Below are 15,904 nucleotides of genomic sequence, written 5' to 3' on the forward strand. Positions count from 1 at the left end.
TTTTTTTTTAGGAGCATTAGCAACTAAGGCCATATTGCTCTGGGATATGTGGTGGTCATTCCCTGACCTTTCCGCATCCTCCGTATTTGGTGGTGACGGGCCTGAACCCTGATCTAATCAAGAAGCAGTGCTACGCACTGCTGCTCCTTCCCACCTGGCTATGGAGGTGCCATTGATTGAAATATATGGGGCATTTTTCTACTATCTAGTGCAATAAAAGCCTCTGCAGATGCATCCATTGGTGGTAGTGCAATACCAATGGATACACTGTTCCATAGGATGCCCAACCCATGGGGCAGAAAAAACGAAACTACAACTAGTGGTATTTATATGTACTCAGGTTAGAATTCCTAACCCCATTAAAGATAACCTTAACTAAGTTAGCAATTAAGAAATAATTAAATTTGTGTATAGCAATAATAACTATTTACAAACATAAAATTTCTATATGAAAACCCTAATCTCATAATTAGCATATATATCTGAAACAGGTTATTCTGGATTTGAACTAACAGTTTGAATGAACATAGTGTGCCTGAATAAGTGTTTACAAGGAATAAATTTAACCAAATTAAAGGTATATATATAAAATTAAATCTTTTAAAGACGTTTCTGTACAATATCTTTACAATTATAAAGGAATTATGCAGTGGGAGCAAACAGTCTCATCACAAAAGCGAAGAGTAAAATCAAATCGATTAGATTTCCCTCAAGTTGGACCAGTTCTGAAAGCCAAAAACTTGATTGAAGGCAATTAAGATTCCCAAAAATCAGCAGCCAAAAAAAAAAAAAAAACTTCAAGAAAACATTTGCAAAATATTGATTTCTGCATAAGTGTTTGCTCTATGTTTTAAAAACAGATTCTGGTCTGGAAGGAGCAGAAATATATTCTGACACCATTGACAGTCCAACAAGTCTAATTCAGAAAAAAGAGAAGGGCCTAGAAGGAATGACTACTGTCAAAAGAAGCCCTGTCTTTGCTCTCACCACAAAAGTCAACCCAAAAGTTCACTTAAAAATTAATTATTAATAAAACTGTTCCTAACAATATACTAAAACTATATACATCAAGGAACTGTTAAATATAATAGTCAGTACACAAAGTGTGCAATTACATTGAATCTCACTCAGATTCATGCCAATACAGTATCCAAACACAGTTTTTTTAATTCGAAATAGTTCTCAGTAGAGAAAGTCTGAGCATCTTTGCAAAGCCCTAAAACAAATCTCATCCTGAATCAAGAGATTTACATTGTCCTCACAGATACTAGGCGAAACACTAGAGTTCACTTCTAAACTCTTTATACATAGTACAATACATGTTTCCAGTCCTCTCGGTTAGGAGAGGGATTGTGCTCTTAGTTAAGAAGCACATAAAATCTAAAGCAGCGATCCGGTTGACATGGCCGGCCAGCACAATGTTAAGTCAGTTTGGTGCGACATAAGTACTAGGAAAGAAAAAATGAGAGTAGGAGTGTATTATAGACTTAATGATTCTGATGAGTATAATAAGCAAGTGTACAGAGAAATAGACCAGTAAATCAGAATGTCTTATAATGGAGGGATTTTAACTTTCCAGATATTGAGTGGAACTTGTGAGTTGGTCACTTACAGACTAGCAAGACTTCTGATGATTTATTGGATGGCTGTTTTCTACATCAGCACATTAGAGAGGCAACAAGAGGGATATAATACTCTTGATCTGATTATCAGCAGTGATTATTTATGCATAGAGAACCTGCAGATAAAAGAGCCACTAGGTGACAGTGTTCACAATATATTGATTTGGGATTTTCTTAAAGATGTAACTACCATTAAGGGTAAAGGGAAGGGTTTTTGCTTTCATAAAGGTGACTACAGTGGTCTCAGACAGTTTTTAAATTCTATATAGTGGGACCAGCTGATGTTACCATCAGCAAATTCTAAATGGGAAGAATTCAAGGAATTAAACCTAAGCAACTAGGCTTTTCATACCAACTAAGGAGTACATTGAAAGGACAGAATTCATGGGATATCTGGTTTCTGGGCAACAATGATGTTATCCCTCTTGCTAGTGGATGAACCCACCGCTTGGCAGGTATATAGGTACACTGCATTCACGTAGATGGTAATTTGATGTCAGTATGGATAAATGTCGTGAGTTAACAGATTTTGAAAGAGGGGTGATAGTGGGTGCATGATGTATGGGTCACTATCACAGAGGTGGTACAGAAATTACACTATCCCTGTTCAACAGTATCAAGAGTGTATCAGGAATATGCCATTTCTGAAATAACATCTCATCATGAACAGCACTGTGGGTGGAGAAAGGTGGTGGATGAACAAGGACGTCAACATCTGCGTTGCATTGTTTCAGCCAACCAATGAGCTATGGTGGCACAAATCACTAGTGACTTGAACGAGGGAGGTGCTAGAAATGTCTCCACCAAGAACATCAGGTGATCATTAGCAGCAGTAGGTTATGGGAACCACCAACCTACCAGAATCCCATTGCTAACACCATGACACAGAACTCTATGCCTCAATTGGGCAAAAAGATCATCGGCACTGGACCTTGGATGACTTAAGACTGGTCTCCTGGTCAAATGAGTCCCATTCACAGTTATTTCAAGTGGCGGGGAGGGTCACATATTTCAGAAACTGCACGAAGCTGTGCACCCGTCATGTCAACTAGGAACTGTTCAGGCAGGTGGATAGTCGGTAATGGTCTGGGGTGTGTTCAACTGGCACATTTTGGGACCATTGGTACATCTACATTTATCTCTGAACAATCCAGATTATGTGATCATCCTTGCAGACCATCTGCCTCCCTTCATGGTCATCTTGCACCCACAGGGCAATGGGGTCTTCCAGCAGAACAAGGTGCCTCCTAACAGAGCTCTGCTGGCTAGAACATAGTTTGAAGAGCATTCCGCAGATTTTACCCCCCATAGAATGGCCTCCCCATTCATCAGACATGAATCCTGTGAGATGCTGTGGAAAGGTCTGTTCGAGCTTTAGATCCTCCACACAGGAATGCGACGGAATTATGGAATTATGGCATGTATTGAAATACTTGTGGAACACTTTCATGAACTAGTGGACTCAGTGCCTCGCCGTGTGACTGCTCTTATACGGGTGAAAGGTGGACCTACCCATTACTAAGTGGGTAGTAGTAGTAGTGGCATGTGATGCAAGTGTATGAGCTTATGCAGCATCAGCAAAAAAAAAAAAAGCACCATTCCTTCCAAATGCCAGTCCAGTTCCTCCTTAAATTTATTCAACCTATCAACGACAGATGGAAGTTTGTTCCAGCAATTAACCGCCCGCTGGCTAAAGGCAAATTTCCACACATCTGTTCTACTTCTGTCCTTTCTTAATTTGAATTTATGCCCCCTTAGGTTCATAATCTGAACAAGTGGAAGAATCCCATCAGAATTCAGCGTGCTCAACCCATCCAAGGCCTTATACACCTCAATCAGATCACTGCACAGGTGCCTAGTCTCCAGCCACTGCAATTTGCAGAACTTAAGCCTCTCTTGGTAAGAGGATCTCTTCATTCCCCTCACCAATCTTGTTGCCCTCTGTACACGCTCAAGTAAATCTACATCCTTCCTAAAATGAGGCCTCCAGACCTGTACGCAGTACTCAAGGCGTGGCCTGACCATTGCCTTATACAGAGGGACAATCACCTCCTTTTCTCTGCTAGCAAAATTCCTATATATCATTGACAAAACCCCATGACTACCCTGGCAGCCTGTCTGCATTGCTCAGAAAACTTCATATCTGACTGCACAATTACTCCCAGGTCTTTTTTCATTTTCTACCACCTTAAGTGTAGTACCACACAATTGTTACATTTCTCTGGGGTTACTTCTACCCATATGCAGTACTTTGCATTTGTCAAGATTAAACTTTAGTTGCCACTTCTCAGCCCATCTGCCCAAATTATCTAGATCCTGTTGCAGTAGCACACTGCAACCCCCGCTATTTGCGGTATCTATATTCGTGGTTTCGCGTATTCATGGTCGCTGTTTTTATATAAAATGAAACCTAAAAAATGTGAATTTTAAAGCGCCATGAACATTTTCCGCCATAAAAAAACATGGACATAGCTAAAATTGTCTTTCCCGGTCAAAACAGTGCTCAGTGGGGGAGAGGGATGACAAAATCGCGAGCATGGATGTTTCTCGCTAATCCTTGTTTAGTTTGTGCTATGCACTTGTCATGGAAGGTTTCGTCATTTGCTTTTAATTTATATTCTTATAAATTGAATAAATTTATCAATTTATAAATTGATATGCTTACAAAAGTGATAAATCTACCATTTTGCAGTGTAAAACACACTTTTTCGAGTGTGTTAACGGAAGAAAGTGACTTTATTGTGGACAAGTTCTTTCTAACCCATGCAAAAATATGGCTACGAATAAGAAGGGAAATGTGAAAAGATCAAAGAAGGTGATGACATTAACAAATAAAATTGAGTTATTAGACAAAATTTCTAATGGTGAAAGTGTCTCCTCAGTGGCAAAATCAATGAGTCAACGGTAAAATCGGAAGAAAAAATCTTCCATAGTATCCGTGAAAACACGCTAATTGCTTCAAAAATTTGCTCTGTAACTCGTGATGTTAAATTAGAAAAAATGGAAAAAGCTTTAAATCTGTGGATAGAAGACCGAACTCAAAATAAAATTCAGTTAAGTTCACTCATCATTCATGAAAAGGCAAAACTCCTTTACCAACACTTTAGCGAAACTGGTGATAGCACTGGCGGAATAAGTTTTTTAGCTAGCAAAGGCACTGGTTTGAAATTTCTAATAAATATTACATTTAATATTAAATTGTTTCTTATTTTCATTTCGATGCCTTATGCTTGCATTTCTAATGGTCATATTATGAAGGTACATATAATACATACATACATAAACAATTTTAGACTAATTTTTCTTATATATTTCACACTTTGGAATGGAACCCCTTTATTACTATGGGAGCCATAACTCAGTATTCGTGTTTTCGGTATTTGCGGCATTTCTCAGGAACATTACCCCCGCGAATAGCGGGGGTTTACTGTACTGCATATAGGTAGCTGTTGTTGTTATTTGGATTTTAGGAGCATTAGCAACTAAGGCTATATTGCTCTGGGAATATGCGGTGGTCATTCCCTGACCTTTCCGCATCCTCCGTATTTGGTGGTGACGGGCTCGAACCCTGGTCTAATCAAGAAAGCGTGTGCTACGCACTGCTGCTCCTTCCCACCTGGCTACGGAGGCGCCTATATATATAGGTAGCAGTAACCCCAGAGTAATGTATCAGCTGTGTGGAACTACACTCAGAGTAGTGGAAAATGAATAAGAACTTGGGATAGTTGTGTTGTTGGATATGAAGTTTTTGAGCAGTGCAGACAGGCTGCCAGGACAGCTCATGGGGTTTGGTCAATGATATACAGTAAACCCCCCGCTATTCGTGGGGGTTACGTTCCTGAGAAATGCCGCGAATACCGAAAACGCAAATACTGAGTTATGACTCCCATAGTAATAAAGGGGTTCCGTTCTAAAGTATGAAATATATAAGAAAAACTAGTCTAAAACTTTGTCTATGTAGTATTATATGTACCTTCATAATATGACTATGTATATAGACAGCACATAGTGAAATGCAAGCATATGGCATCGAAATGAAAATAAGAAACAATTTAATATTAAATGTAATATTTATTAGAAATTTCAAATAAATCTTTCAAACCAGCGCTTTTGCTAGCTAAAAAACTTATCCTGCCAGTGCTATCACCAGTTTCGCTAAAGTGTTGATAAAGGAGTTTGGTCTTCTATCCACAGATTTAAAGCTTTTTTCCATTTTTTCTAATTTAACATTGCGAGTTACACAGCAAATTTTTGAAGCAATTAGCGCATTTTCACGGACACTACAGCGGATTTTTTCTTCCGATTTTTTTTGATTGACCGTACCATTGACTCATTGATTTTATAATGTTTTGCCACTGAGGAGACACTTTCACCATTAGAAATTTTGTCTAATAACCCAATTTTATTCGCTAATGTTATCACCGTCTTTGATCTTTTCACATTTCCCTTGTTATTCGTAGCTATATTATTGTACGGGTTAGAAAGAACTTGTCCACAGTAAAGTCACTTTCTTCCATTAACACACTCAAAAAAGTCTGTTTTACACTGCAAAACGGTAGATTTATCACTTTTGTAAGCATATCAATTTATAAATTGATTAATTTCTTCAATTTATAAGCATATAAATTAAAAGCAAACGACAAAACCTTCCATGACAAGTGCATAACACATACTGAACAAGGATTAGCGAGAAACATCCATGCTCGTGATTTTGTCATCCCCACCCCACCCACTGAGCGCTGTTTTGACCGGGAAAGATAATTTTAACCACACCCATGTTTTTTTATGGTGGAAAATGTTCACGGCGCTTTAAAATTCACATTTTTTTAGGTTTCATTTTATATTAAATCAGCGACCGCGAATAGCGGGGGTTTACTGTACTGGATTTTTGCTAGTAGGGGTAATGAGGTGATTATCCTATTGTATAAGGCAATCAATGATCAGGCCTCATCTTGAGTACTGCACACAGTTCTAGAATTGTCAGTTTAGGAAAGATGTAAAGCTTCTTAAAGGAGTACACAGAAAGTTAATGAGATTTGCGAACGGAGAACAAAGAGGTGCTCTCCAAGAAAGGCTTCAGTTCTGCAATTGTAGCGTCTAAATTTAAGGCACCTGTGGAGTGATTTGATCAAGGTGTACAAGACTTTGAATGATTGAGCAAGCATGGATGCCGATGGGATTCTTTCTCTTGCTCAGACTACACAAGTGAGGGACTACAAATCAAAATTGAGGAAGGATGGTTGTAGGATAGACGTGCAGAAGTTTACCTTTAGCCAGTTGGTGGTTGATTACTGGAACAAGGTTCTGTCTGTTGTGGTGAATAGCGTAAATGAATTCAAAGAAGAACTGGACAAACTATTGGAGGGAATGAAATAAAATGGGAGGTGTTGAGATTTTTTTTTTTGGTGATGATATATAATTGCATTCTTACATCATTTGCCACCGCTGATGCTAATAAAAAGGTGGAAAGAATATTTCAGTGTCTAATTTTGGATTTTGACTGTTTGTTATTGCTGATTGGTTATTGGTGAAGTTTAACAATAGCATTATAGCATTAGCATTAGTAGAGGCATTTGATGCAAGAAAGCAAGCTTATGCAGCATCAGCCAAAAAAAAAAAAAAAAAACCACTTCCACTTCACCCCTCTGTTCGTTCAAAATACCTGTCCAGCTGAGCCTTAAACTTATTTAGGCTATCAACCTCCACCACAAGGGATGGAAGTCTGTTCCACCAACCAACCACCCGCTGGCTAAAGGCAAATTTCCGCACGTCTATCCTACATCTGTCTTTCCTCAATTTGAATTTATGCCCTCTCAGGTGATTTTTCTGAGCTAGAGGAAGAATCCCATCAGCATTGAGCATGCTTAAACCATTCAAGGCTTTATACACCTCTATCAGATCACCTCGCTGGTGCCTAGTCTCCAGACACTGTAATTTGCAAAACTTAAGCCTTTCTTCGTAAGAGCACCCCTTTGTTCCATTCACTAATCTTGTTGCCCTTCTCTGTACTCGTTCCAGCAGCTCTACATCCTTCTTGAAATGAGGCCTCCAGACCTGTATACAGTACTCTAGGTGTGGCCTGACCATCGCCTTATACAATGGAATAATCACCTCCTTATCCCTGCTGGAAAAATTCCTGTATATCATTGACAATACTCCATGAGCTACTCTTGCAGCCCGTCTGCACTGCTCAGAGAACTTCATATCTGCCTGCACAACCACCCCCAAGTCCCTTTCATTCTCTACCACTGTCAGTGTTGTACCACAGAGTTGATACGTTGCTCTGGGGTTGCTGTTTCCCATGTGTAGTACTTTACATTTGTCAATGTTAAACTTCATTTGCCACCTCTCAGCCCATCTGCTCAACCTTTCCAGATCCTGTTGCAGCAGCATAGTGTCAGTAGTGTCCTTGACAACCCTGCCAACCTTTGTATCGTCTGCAAACTTGGACATTAAGCCCGATATACCATCATCAATATCATTTATAAATACAGAAAACAATAATGGACCCAACACTGAGCCCTGAGGGACTCCACTAATAACATCAGTCCACGATGAGCAGTGTCCATTGATTACCACTCTCTGTCTTCTCCCCCTCAACCACCCCTTTATCCATAGCAGCAATTTGCCTCCAATGTCACACTGCTCCAATTTGTGTAGCAGTCTTCCATGTGCAACAGTATCAAAAGCCTTTCTAAGATCCAAGTATATAATATCAAAGTTATTCCCTGCATCCAGTTCTTTTGTGACTGCATCATAGTATCCAATCAAGTTGGTCAGGCAAGACTTCCCCTTAACAAAACCATGCTGTGTCTGAGCTATAACTGAAGTCTTGTCTAAATGATCCTGCAGTGCTTCTTTAACCAGTGCCTCCATTAATTTTCCTGGAACAGAAGTTAAGCTCACAGGTCTATAATTACTTGTGTCAGCCTTTGATCCTCCTTTGTGAATTGGGGTCACATTTGCACATTTCCAGTCTATGGGTACCTCCCCTGAGTCCAAGGAAGCTCTCATAATTATGGCTAAGGGTTTGCTTACTTCCTTTGCTGCCTCCTTTAATATAACTGGATAGATCCCATCCACCCCGGGTGCCTTTCTTGTGTTTATCTTCAACAGTTTCTCCTCCACTTTACTCCCAGTTATTTCAAGATTCTGTAGCTTACTGCTAGAGTTGAATACACCTCTGGCATTCCCCTCGCTGAATAACTCCTCATGTGTGAATGTCGATGCAAAATATTGATTTAGTTTGTTAGCTACCTGAGCAGGATCATCAACACTTGACCCATCAATATCAAGTGGACCAATCTGATTCATCCCCTTCCTTCTAGAGTTTACATAAGTAAAGAACTCTTTGCTGTTTTTCTTTGCATCCCTTGCCAAGGATTTCTCGTAATCTGCCTTCGCCTGCCTAACCTCCTTTGTAACTTGGTTGCATATCAACTTGCATCTATCATAGGCTTCTGTGTCATGTGTTAATTTGTTAATGTATCCCATGCATTTTTCTTCTCTGCCATATGCCTCATTAGTTCATCTGACATCCATTTTGGCCTAAACCTTGAACAGTATTTCTTAGTTGGTATGTAAAGCCTAGTAGCTTCCAAGATAAGTTCTTTGAATGCTTCCCATTTTGAATTTGCTGTTGGTAACATCATCAGTTGGTCCCACTGTATAGAATTTAAATACTGTCTCAGTCCATCGTAGTCGCCTTGACGGAAGCAATAACCCTTCCCTTTACCCCTAATGGTAGTTACCTCTTTGAGTAAATCCCACTTCAGCACACTGTGATCGCTGCCACCTAGTGGTTCATTTATCTGCAGATTCTTAATGCATGAAGAATCACTGCTGATAATCAAATCAAGAGTATTACTCCCTCTAGTTGCCTCCCGAACATGCTGATGTAGAAAACAATCATCCAATAAATCCACAAAAGCCCTGCTAGTGTGTGAGTAACCAGCCCCCAAAATCCAGTCAATATCTGGGAAATTAAAATCTCCCATTATAAGACACTCTGATTTACTGGCCCACTCTATTTCCCTGTACAGTTCCTTATTATACTCATCAGAGTCATTAGGCCTATAGCACACTCCTACTCTCAATTTTGATCTCCCAATGTTTATGTCACACCAAACTGACTCCACACTGCACTGTCCAGCGATGTCGACTGGCTTCACTTCCTTGGTTTTTATGTGTTTCTTAACTAATAGCATAACACCTCCCCCCTTCCTATCCTGTCTATCCTTTCTGTAGACGTTGTACTCCCCAAATTGCAGTTCCGCATCCCTTATATCTGTGTGACACCACGTCTCTGATATCCCAACAATATCTGCCTTCGATGTTTTGAGCAATACCTCAAATTCATCAAATTTATTTACTAAACTCCTAGCATTGGTGTACACGCAAGTATACCTGCACCTGTTTCTATTCTTAGCTACCCTAACACAACCCATGTGTTTACTTGTGCCGCAATGGCTCCCAGCAGTCTCTGAAATACCATGCATCTTGTTTTTCAGGCTTCTGCTCATTCTAATAGAAGCAGTGCAAGAATCTCTTTCACCTCTGCCAGTGGCTACTGTCAATCTATTGGTCTTTGTCTCCCCCCAAGCTAGCAGTTTTCCGACCCACCTAACACTGCCTCGATAGCATCAGCAAATATTCTTGCACCCTTTCTATTTAAGTGTATCCCATCCCTGTAGAAGCAATCTCTCCTGTTAACAAGTACAGTCCAGGCTGAAAAAAATTCTACCCCTTGAGCCTTGCACAATCTTTCCAGGGCCGAATTGATCGACAAGGCTCTCATCATATACTCCCTCCTATCATGTCTGGGCAGAATTGCAGACACTTTCAAATTCAACCCTAATTCTCGGCTTTTGTTCAACAGTGACCTGTACTTGTTAAGTAATTCTGCCGGTCTCCTACTCTTAATATTATTAGTGCCAACGTGTACAACTATATCACCTTTTGTGCCCTTAAAAGATGATATTCGCTCTACAACGTCATCAACCTTTGCCCCTGGCAGACATACCCTGGTCCTGTTCCACCTATCTTTTTTACAAAGCATGTTCCCCGTTTCCCTGACAATAGAGTCACCACTACTATATGGCCACTACTATTATTTCCACATATGAAAGGTAACAATGTAACTAATAAACAACAACAGCAGATTCAGATAATTTTTATCTTATAACAAAACATCAGATATGACACAAATAATTTGCAACATTCTACTTTGTTTGAAACATCAAGTAATAATTTAAACAATAGAGGCAGCATAGTTTCAAAAGCAGTTGTAAACCACAGTACAAAAGAATTAGCCATCATCCAAGTTAAATGTGGGTGTTATTTGTTTCAATGTCCCATGAATTGCCCATCCTTGCTGTGTCACTGGTAATGACAAATACTTTACAATACAGAATTTTATGTAAATATGGACCTAAATTTACTCTTCAGCTGTCACAGCAAAATCCAGAATGCACGCTAGTAATTTACTTTTGTGTTTCATATATTGATATTTCTGATACTCAATCAAATCGGTTATCTGTAAGAGTGACACCATGTAATGAATAATCTAATTATGATGAACACAGCTAGAGAAGATCTCATAAATGCCAATTACCAGTGATTCTAAATCACAATAATGTAATTAATTTTTCTGATAGATTATTAGCACAGTTTCATGTGTGTATATTCATGTATGTATGTACATGTAAAGTGAATAAATAATCTTTCAAATAAATCAGTATGTGTACATACAAAGTTTCATACTTAAGAATGGCGAGCAGTTGAAATGCTATGATTATTATTGTGCAATTTGAATTCCTTTTTTAATTTACTTTTACTAACATTGGTGCATATTAAAAGTTAGAAAAATTTTAACTGTTTTATATTTTGAAAATCTGTCTGAACACTTATTTTATACAAATTGTATTAGAAAGTAGATCATTTTAAAGTAGGCTGCTATTAAATAATGAATATTTTTAACATTACAGATTTAGAAAACATGCCAAAAAGTTTTTTTGTTTTTTTTATGTCAAGTGTTTGATAGTTACCCATATTACTATTTTTAAAAAAAAATTTTTCTCTGAATTTCACTATAGATGTACCATCATAATGGAAACATTTGAGAGAAAGCTGAACACAAAGTTAGACAGTCTGAAGAGCAAGTATGGCAAGAGAGTCACTGTCTCACAGTTAGGGGTGAGTAGCTCCCATTGCAGATCCTCCCTGTTTCCAAGTTTAGCTCATCTCACAGGGCAACAGACCTTACATGTGGAATGTATGTATGTGTTGCACTTTGATGGCTTACTAACAAGTGTACTTTACCAGATGTTTTCTATTGGGTGTGGCTTTGCTTACATTGAAAATAAGCTACTCAATGCATGCATATAATGACATTTAAAGGATATTTTAACACACTGATATAAATAAAATTATCAAGTGGCTAAAGTTAAGGTAAGTTTATAATAATAATGTTAGCAGCTTTAACATTTTGCAGTTCCTTAGGTTGTGTTGGCTCTGAGTTTTTAAATACCTAACCACATGTTGTGTAATTATATAACTTCTTATGTAAACAAATCATTTTCAGTCTTCCACTTTGTTTTTTCAAGTTCAAGATGTGATTTAGTTCATGGTAATGTGCTTTAGAAAAAATAAGTCTGGTAATATAAATTCAAAGAAATTTTTAAAAGTGTATTAAAATGCATCACTATATTGTTTTTCCTGAAAACGAAATAGAAGTTACAGTAGAAGTAAATGCTATAATTAATTTCAAAATATAGCAATGCTGCAGTAAATAAAAACAAAGATCATTTTAGTTCAAAAAATGTTCTTTCAAAATAACCAAGCATGATTTTATTTTCAGAATTTAAAATGATACAATATTAATACTTAAATGTAATTACCATCTTATTTTCTGCCTTAAAACTTTTTTATTGTTTTAAAAATATTTTGTACTTTATTAGTGCTATGCCAAAAGATTCCAATTGCATTCTTTTTTAATGAAGAACTGAATGGGTTGTGATATACACTTATAGAATTATGGTGTATTATGAAAAAATTCTCCCTAATTTTGCATCTGCCATATTATTTAGTTGGTTCAGTTGTAGGTGGGGGAACCTAATTTTACACATATCACTCTTAAATGTTTTGTTGCTTATTTTTTTGCGTGATAAATATATGTAAATAAAAAATCAAATTTAAATATAGTAATAAAATCAGAAGTTTTTTCATAATGGATGTGATGAAAGATGACTGGGAAAGTGGCCTCTCCTAGTGTGTAATCTTTTTTTTTTTTTTTTTTTCTGTCTTTTCTTCTTTTTACATTGGGTAATAATAGTTTTCAACACTATGGCACAGAAGTTTGTTTGTCAACTGAGGTAGTGACATAAAATGTCATCCAAAGAAATTTATGCAGATATACATCTGTGGTGCAAATGTGTAATCATGTGTTTCTCTTACTATATATTGACAGACAGATTTAGGTATTTAAAGCAAACAAATCTTTAAACATAAACATAACTATAACATAAACAAAATATAGTTACAAATAAAAACACATGGATAAGATTAAATAATTTGAACCTATGTTTGTAAGATCACCGATGACAACATAATTTATCAGTGACACTGGCTTGGCTATATCATTTATTAGATTATGAATTTAAGCAAATTTAAAAATGAATTTTTTAAATTCACTAACCATTGATGACATCATAATATATCAGTGGTACAATCTTGAGATTACTGATATTTATAAATTCACCATTGAAGAGATGGTGCTTGTGAGCTTCCTATTTCTATTTTGTTGTTTAAGTAGTGCTTGTTCTTTGGTGGTATGGGCCTATGTCTCTTTGGAAAGGGAGCTGTGAATTTGCTCCTCTGAAGGTTGGTATTACTTTAGTCTTTCCTTCTCTTATTTACATTTTTATAATTTTTATTTTGTTTTGAAATAGAGGTGATTAGGTTTATAGGAGCAGGATAGCATGTTGCATTATCAATATAACCCTATTAACAGTATTAAATTGTAGTTAACTATTCTGTGGTTTAAATGTTTCCTAACTTCAGTTTCAATAATTTTAGTGACATAATTATGTTTTCCACTACCCATAGTACTGTTTCTTTCTTTCTTTATTATTTTGAGATTCTCTTAAGAATCTTACATTTAAGTTTTCTTTCTTTTAAGTAAGAAGCTTATTTACTAGGCAGATTTTAATGAATAGACAGCTTAATTTTCTAACAGACAATCATTTTATTCAAATGAATAAATGAGTAATTCTTCCCCATTAGAGAAGACTATTGTTACTTATTTTCAGTTGAGAACCACCACTCAGACAGCACTGTTTCGAAGTTGGTTGGCTTCTTCAGTGAGCAGGTAGGTATCCAGAGTTATAAGGGGTGACAGTGTAGTCATGACTTATTTACACATTATGAGAGATGCCATTTGAAGTATAAGGAGAGCAACTAGTTGAAGCATTTCACAACATGAGATACGACTATAATGATGCTATTGTACAAACTTTGGTTTGACTAAAATATTCAACTATGTATGAATATTTTAGTCAAAATATTCATTTTTTGCACTAACTAATAACATAGTTTGAATTTTACATAGTTTGTAGCTTTCTGTGCTAAAACCTTATTAGTCTAAGGAGAACACCTATTGCCATCTCTCATATTGTGTAAATAAGTCACAACTGGGTTGTCAGCCCTTATATCTCTGAGTACTACCCACTCACTGAGGAGAAGCTGAATAACTTTGAAGCTAAATAGCTTATTTGAAGTATAAAGAGGAGTAACGTGTTGTGAAGGATTACACAATATGAGATGCTACGATAATGATGCCAGTATACAAACTTCATTTTGTTTGTTGTTGTTTGTTATTTGGTTTTTAGGAGCATTAGTAACTAAGGCCATATTGCTCCGGGGGGATATGCGGTGGTCATCCCCTGACCTTTCCACATCCTCCATATTTGGTGGTCATGGGCTCGAACCCCGGTCTATTCAAGAAGCATGTGCTACACACTGCCGCTCCTTGCCCACCTGGCTATGGAGGCGCCTTCGTTTTGTCTAAAAAATTCAACTATATAGTAATGATACAAACACACTATTGATTTTATTACCATGTTTTATTTTTAGTCTATTTTCATATATCTATCAAAAAACTCATAAGAAATGTTACCGAATGGTCAAGAACAAGAGTGCTGCAGCATATGTGTTTGAATGGATTGTAGTTCAAGCCTGTGTAACTGCTAAATATAGTTGACTATATTCATTGTCAGAATGATTATTTGTAAACTTCTCTGACATTTTGATTGTGTCAGAATATAAATGGAACTGTCGAGGATATGTTATGTCAAGGAGCTGGATATATTTTTGCTGTGTTGTAGCATACAACAGAGCAACGTTCCTTAATGAAGATTGATTTATTTTTCAAAAATCAGTATTCCAATGGTTAATCATTGTTAGTGTAACTGATAAAAATGGTAGTATATTCACAAATACCATGATGCAGGGTATTTGTTAAGAATCAACAATGATTTAGTATTAGGTACTTTTTTGCAGATATTGTTAACTATGTTAGTGACTACGTTAGTATTAGAGACAAAGTAACAAATGCGATTTTTGACCATCTTCCAGGTAACTTCTATATTTATAGTTTTTTTTTTTTTTTTTTTTTTAAGTTGTGCATAGTAGTAGTAGCCGACCGGGCTAGCCGAGTGGGTAAAGTACCTGCCCGGCAACCCAAAGGTCGCGGGTTCGATTCCCGCCTCGGGCTTGGATCAAAGTACTGCAAAAACGTTGGGAGGTGCAATATGGCCACAGAAGCCGATGCGCCAATAACTACCAAATCAAAATCAATCATAGTAGTAGTAATGGCAAATGATACAAGAAAGCAAGCTTATATAGAATCAGTCAAAAAAAAAAAAAAAAAAACCCTACACAGTTCACCCATCTATACCTTCCAAGAATTTTTCTAGTTCTTTCTTGAATTTATTCAACCCATCTACTTCCACAACAACAGATGGAAGCCTGTTGTTGTGGAAGCCAGTTACCCACTGGCTGAAGGCAAACTTTTGCACATCTATTCTGTGCCCATACTTTCTCAACTTGAATTTATTCCCTCTCCTGCGTGTGTGGTCTCAGCAAGTGGAAGAATGCCATTAACATTCAGCTTACTCAATCCATTCAAGCATTAAACACTTCACTCAGATCTCTCCACAGGAGCCTAATCTTGAGGCTCTCCAGTTTGCAGAACTGAAGCCTTTCTAGATAGGAGCACTCTGTCT

The 15,904-nt window shown here is 37.2% G+C and overlaps 1 protein-coding gene across 4 annotated transcripts in view; it reads left to right on the plus strand.

Moving 5' to 3' along the window:
- LOC150078471 (rho GTPase-activating protein 45-like) overlaps positions 1-15,904 on the plus strand; it is a 492,654-nt gene that overhangs the window by 26,045 nt on the left and 450,705 nt on the right. For all 4 annotated transcript variants that reach the window (XM_090385482.1, XM_090385485.1, XM_090385486.1 and 1 more), the window contains exon 2: positions 11,717-11,816. The gene's annotated coding sequence lies outside the window, so the exon portion shown is untranslated. The remainder of the gene's footprint in view (positions 1-11,716; positions 11,817-15,904) is intronic.

The sequence above is a fragment of the Mastigoproctus giganteus genome, chromosome 11, assembly GCF_048544385.1.
Source record: "Mastigoproctus giganteus isolate SK-2022 chromosome 11, ASM4854438v1, whole genome shotgun sequence".
Lineage (NCBI taxonomy): Eukaryota > Metazoa > Arthropoda > Arachnida > Uropygi > Thelyphonidae > Mastigoproctus > Mastigoproctus giganteus.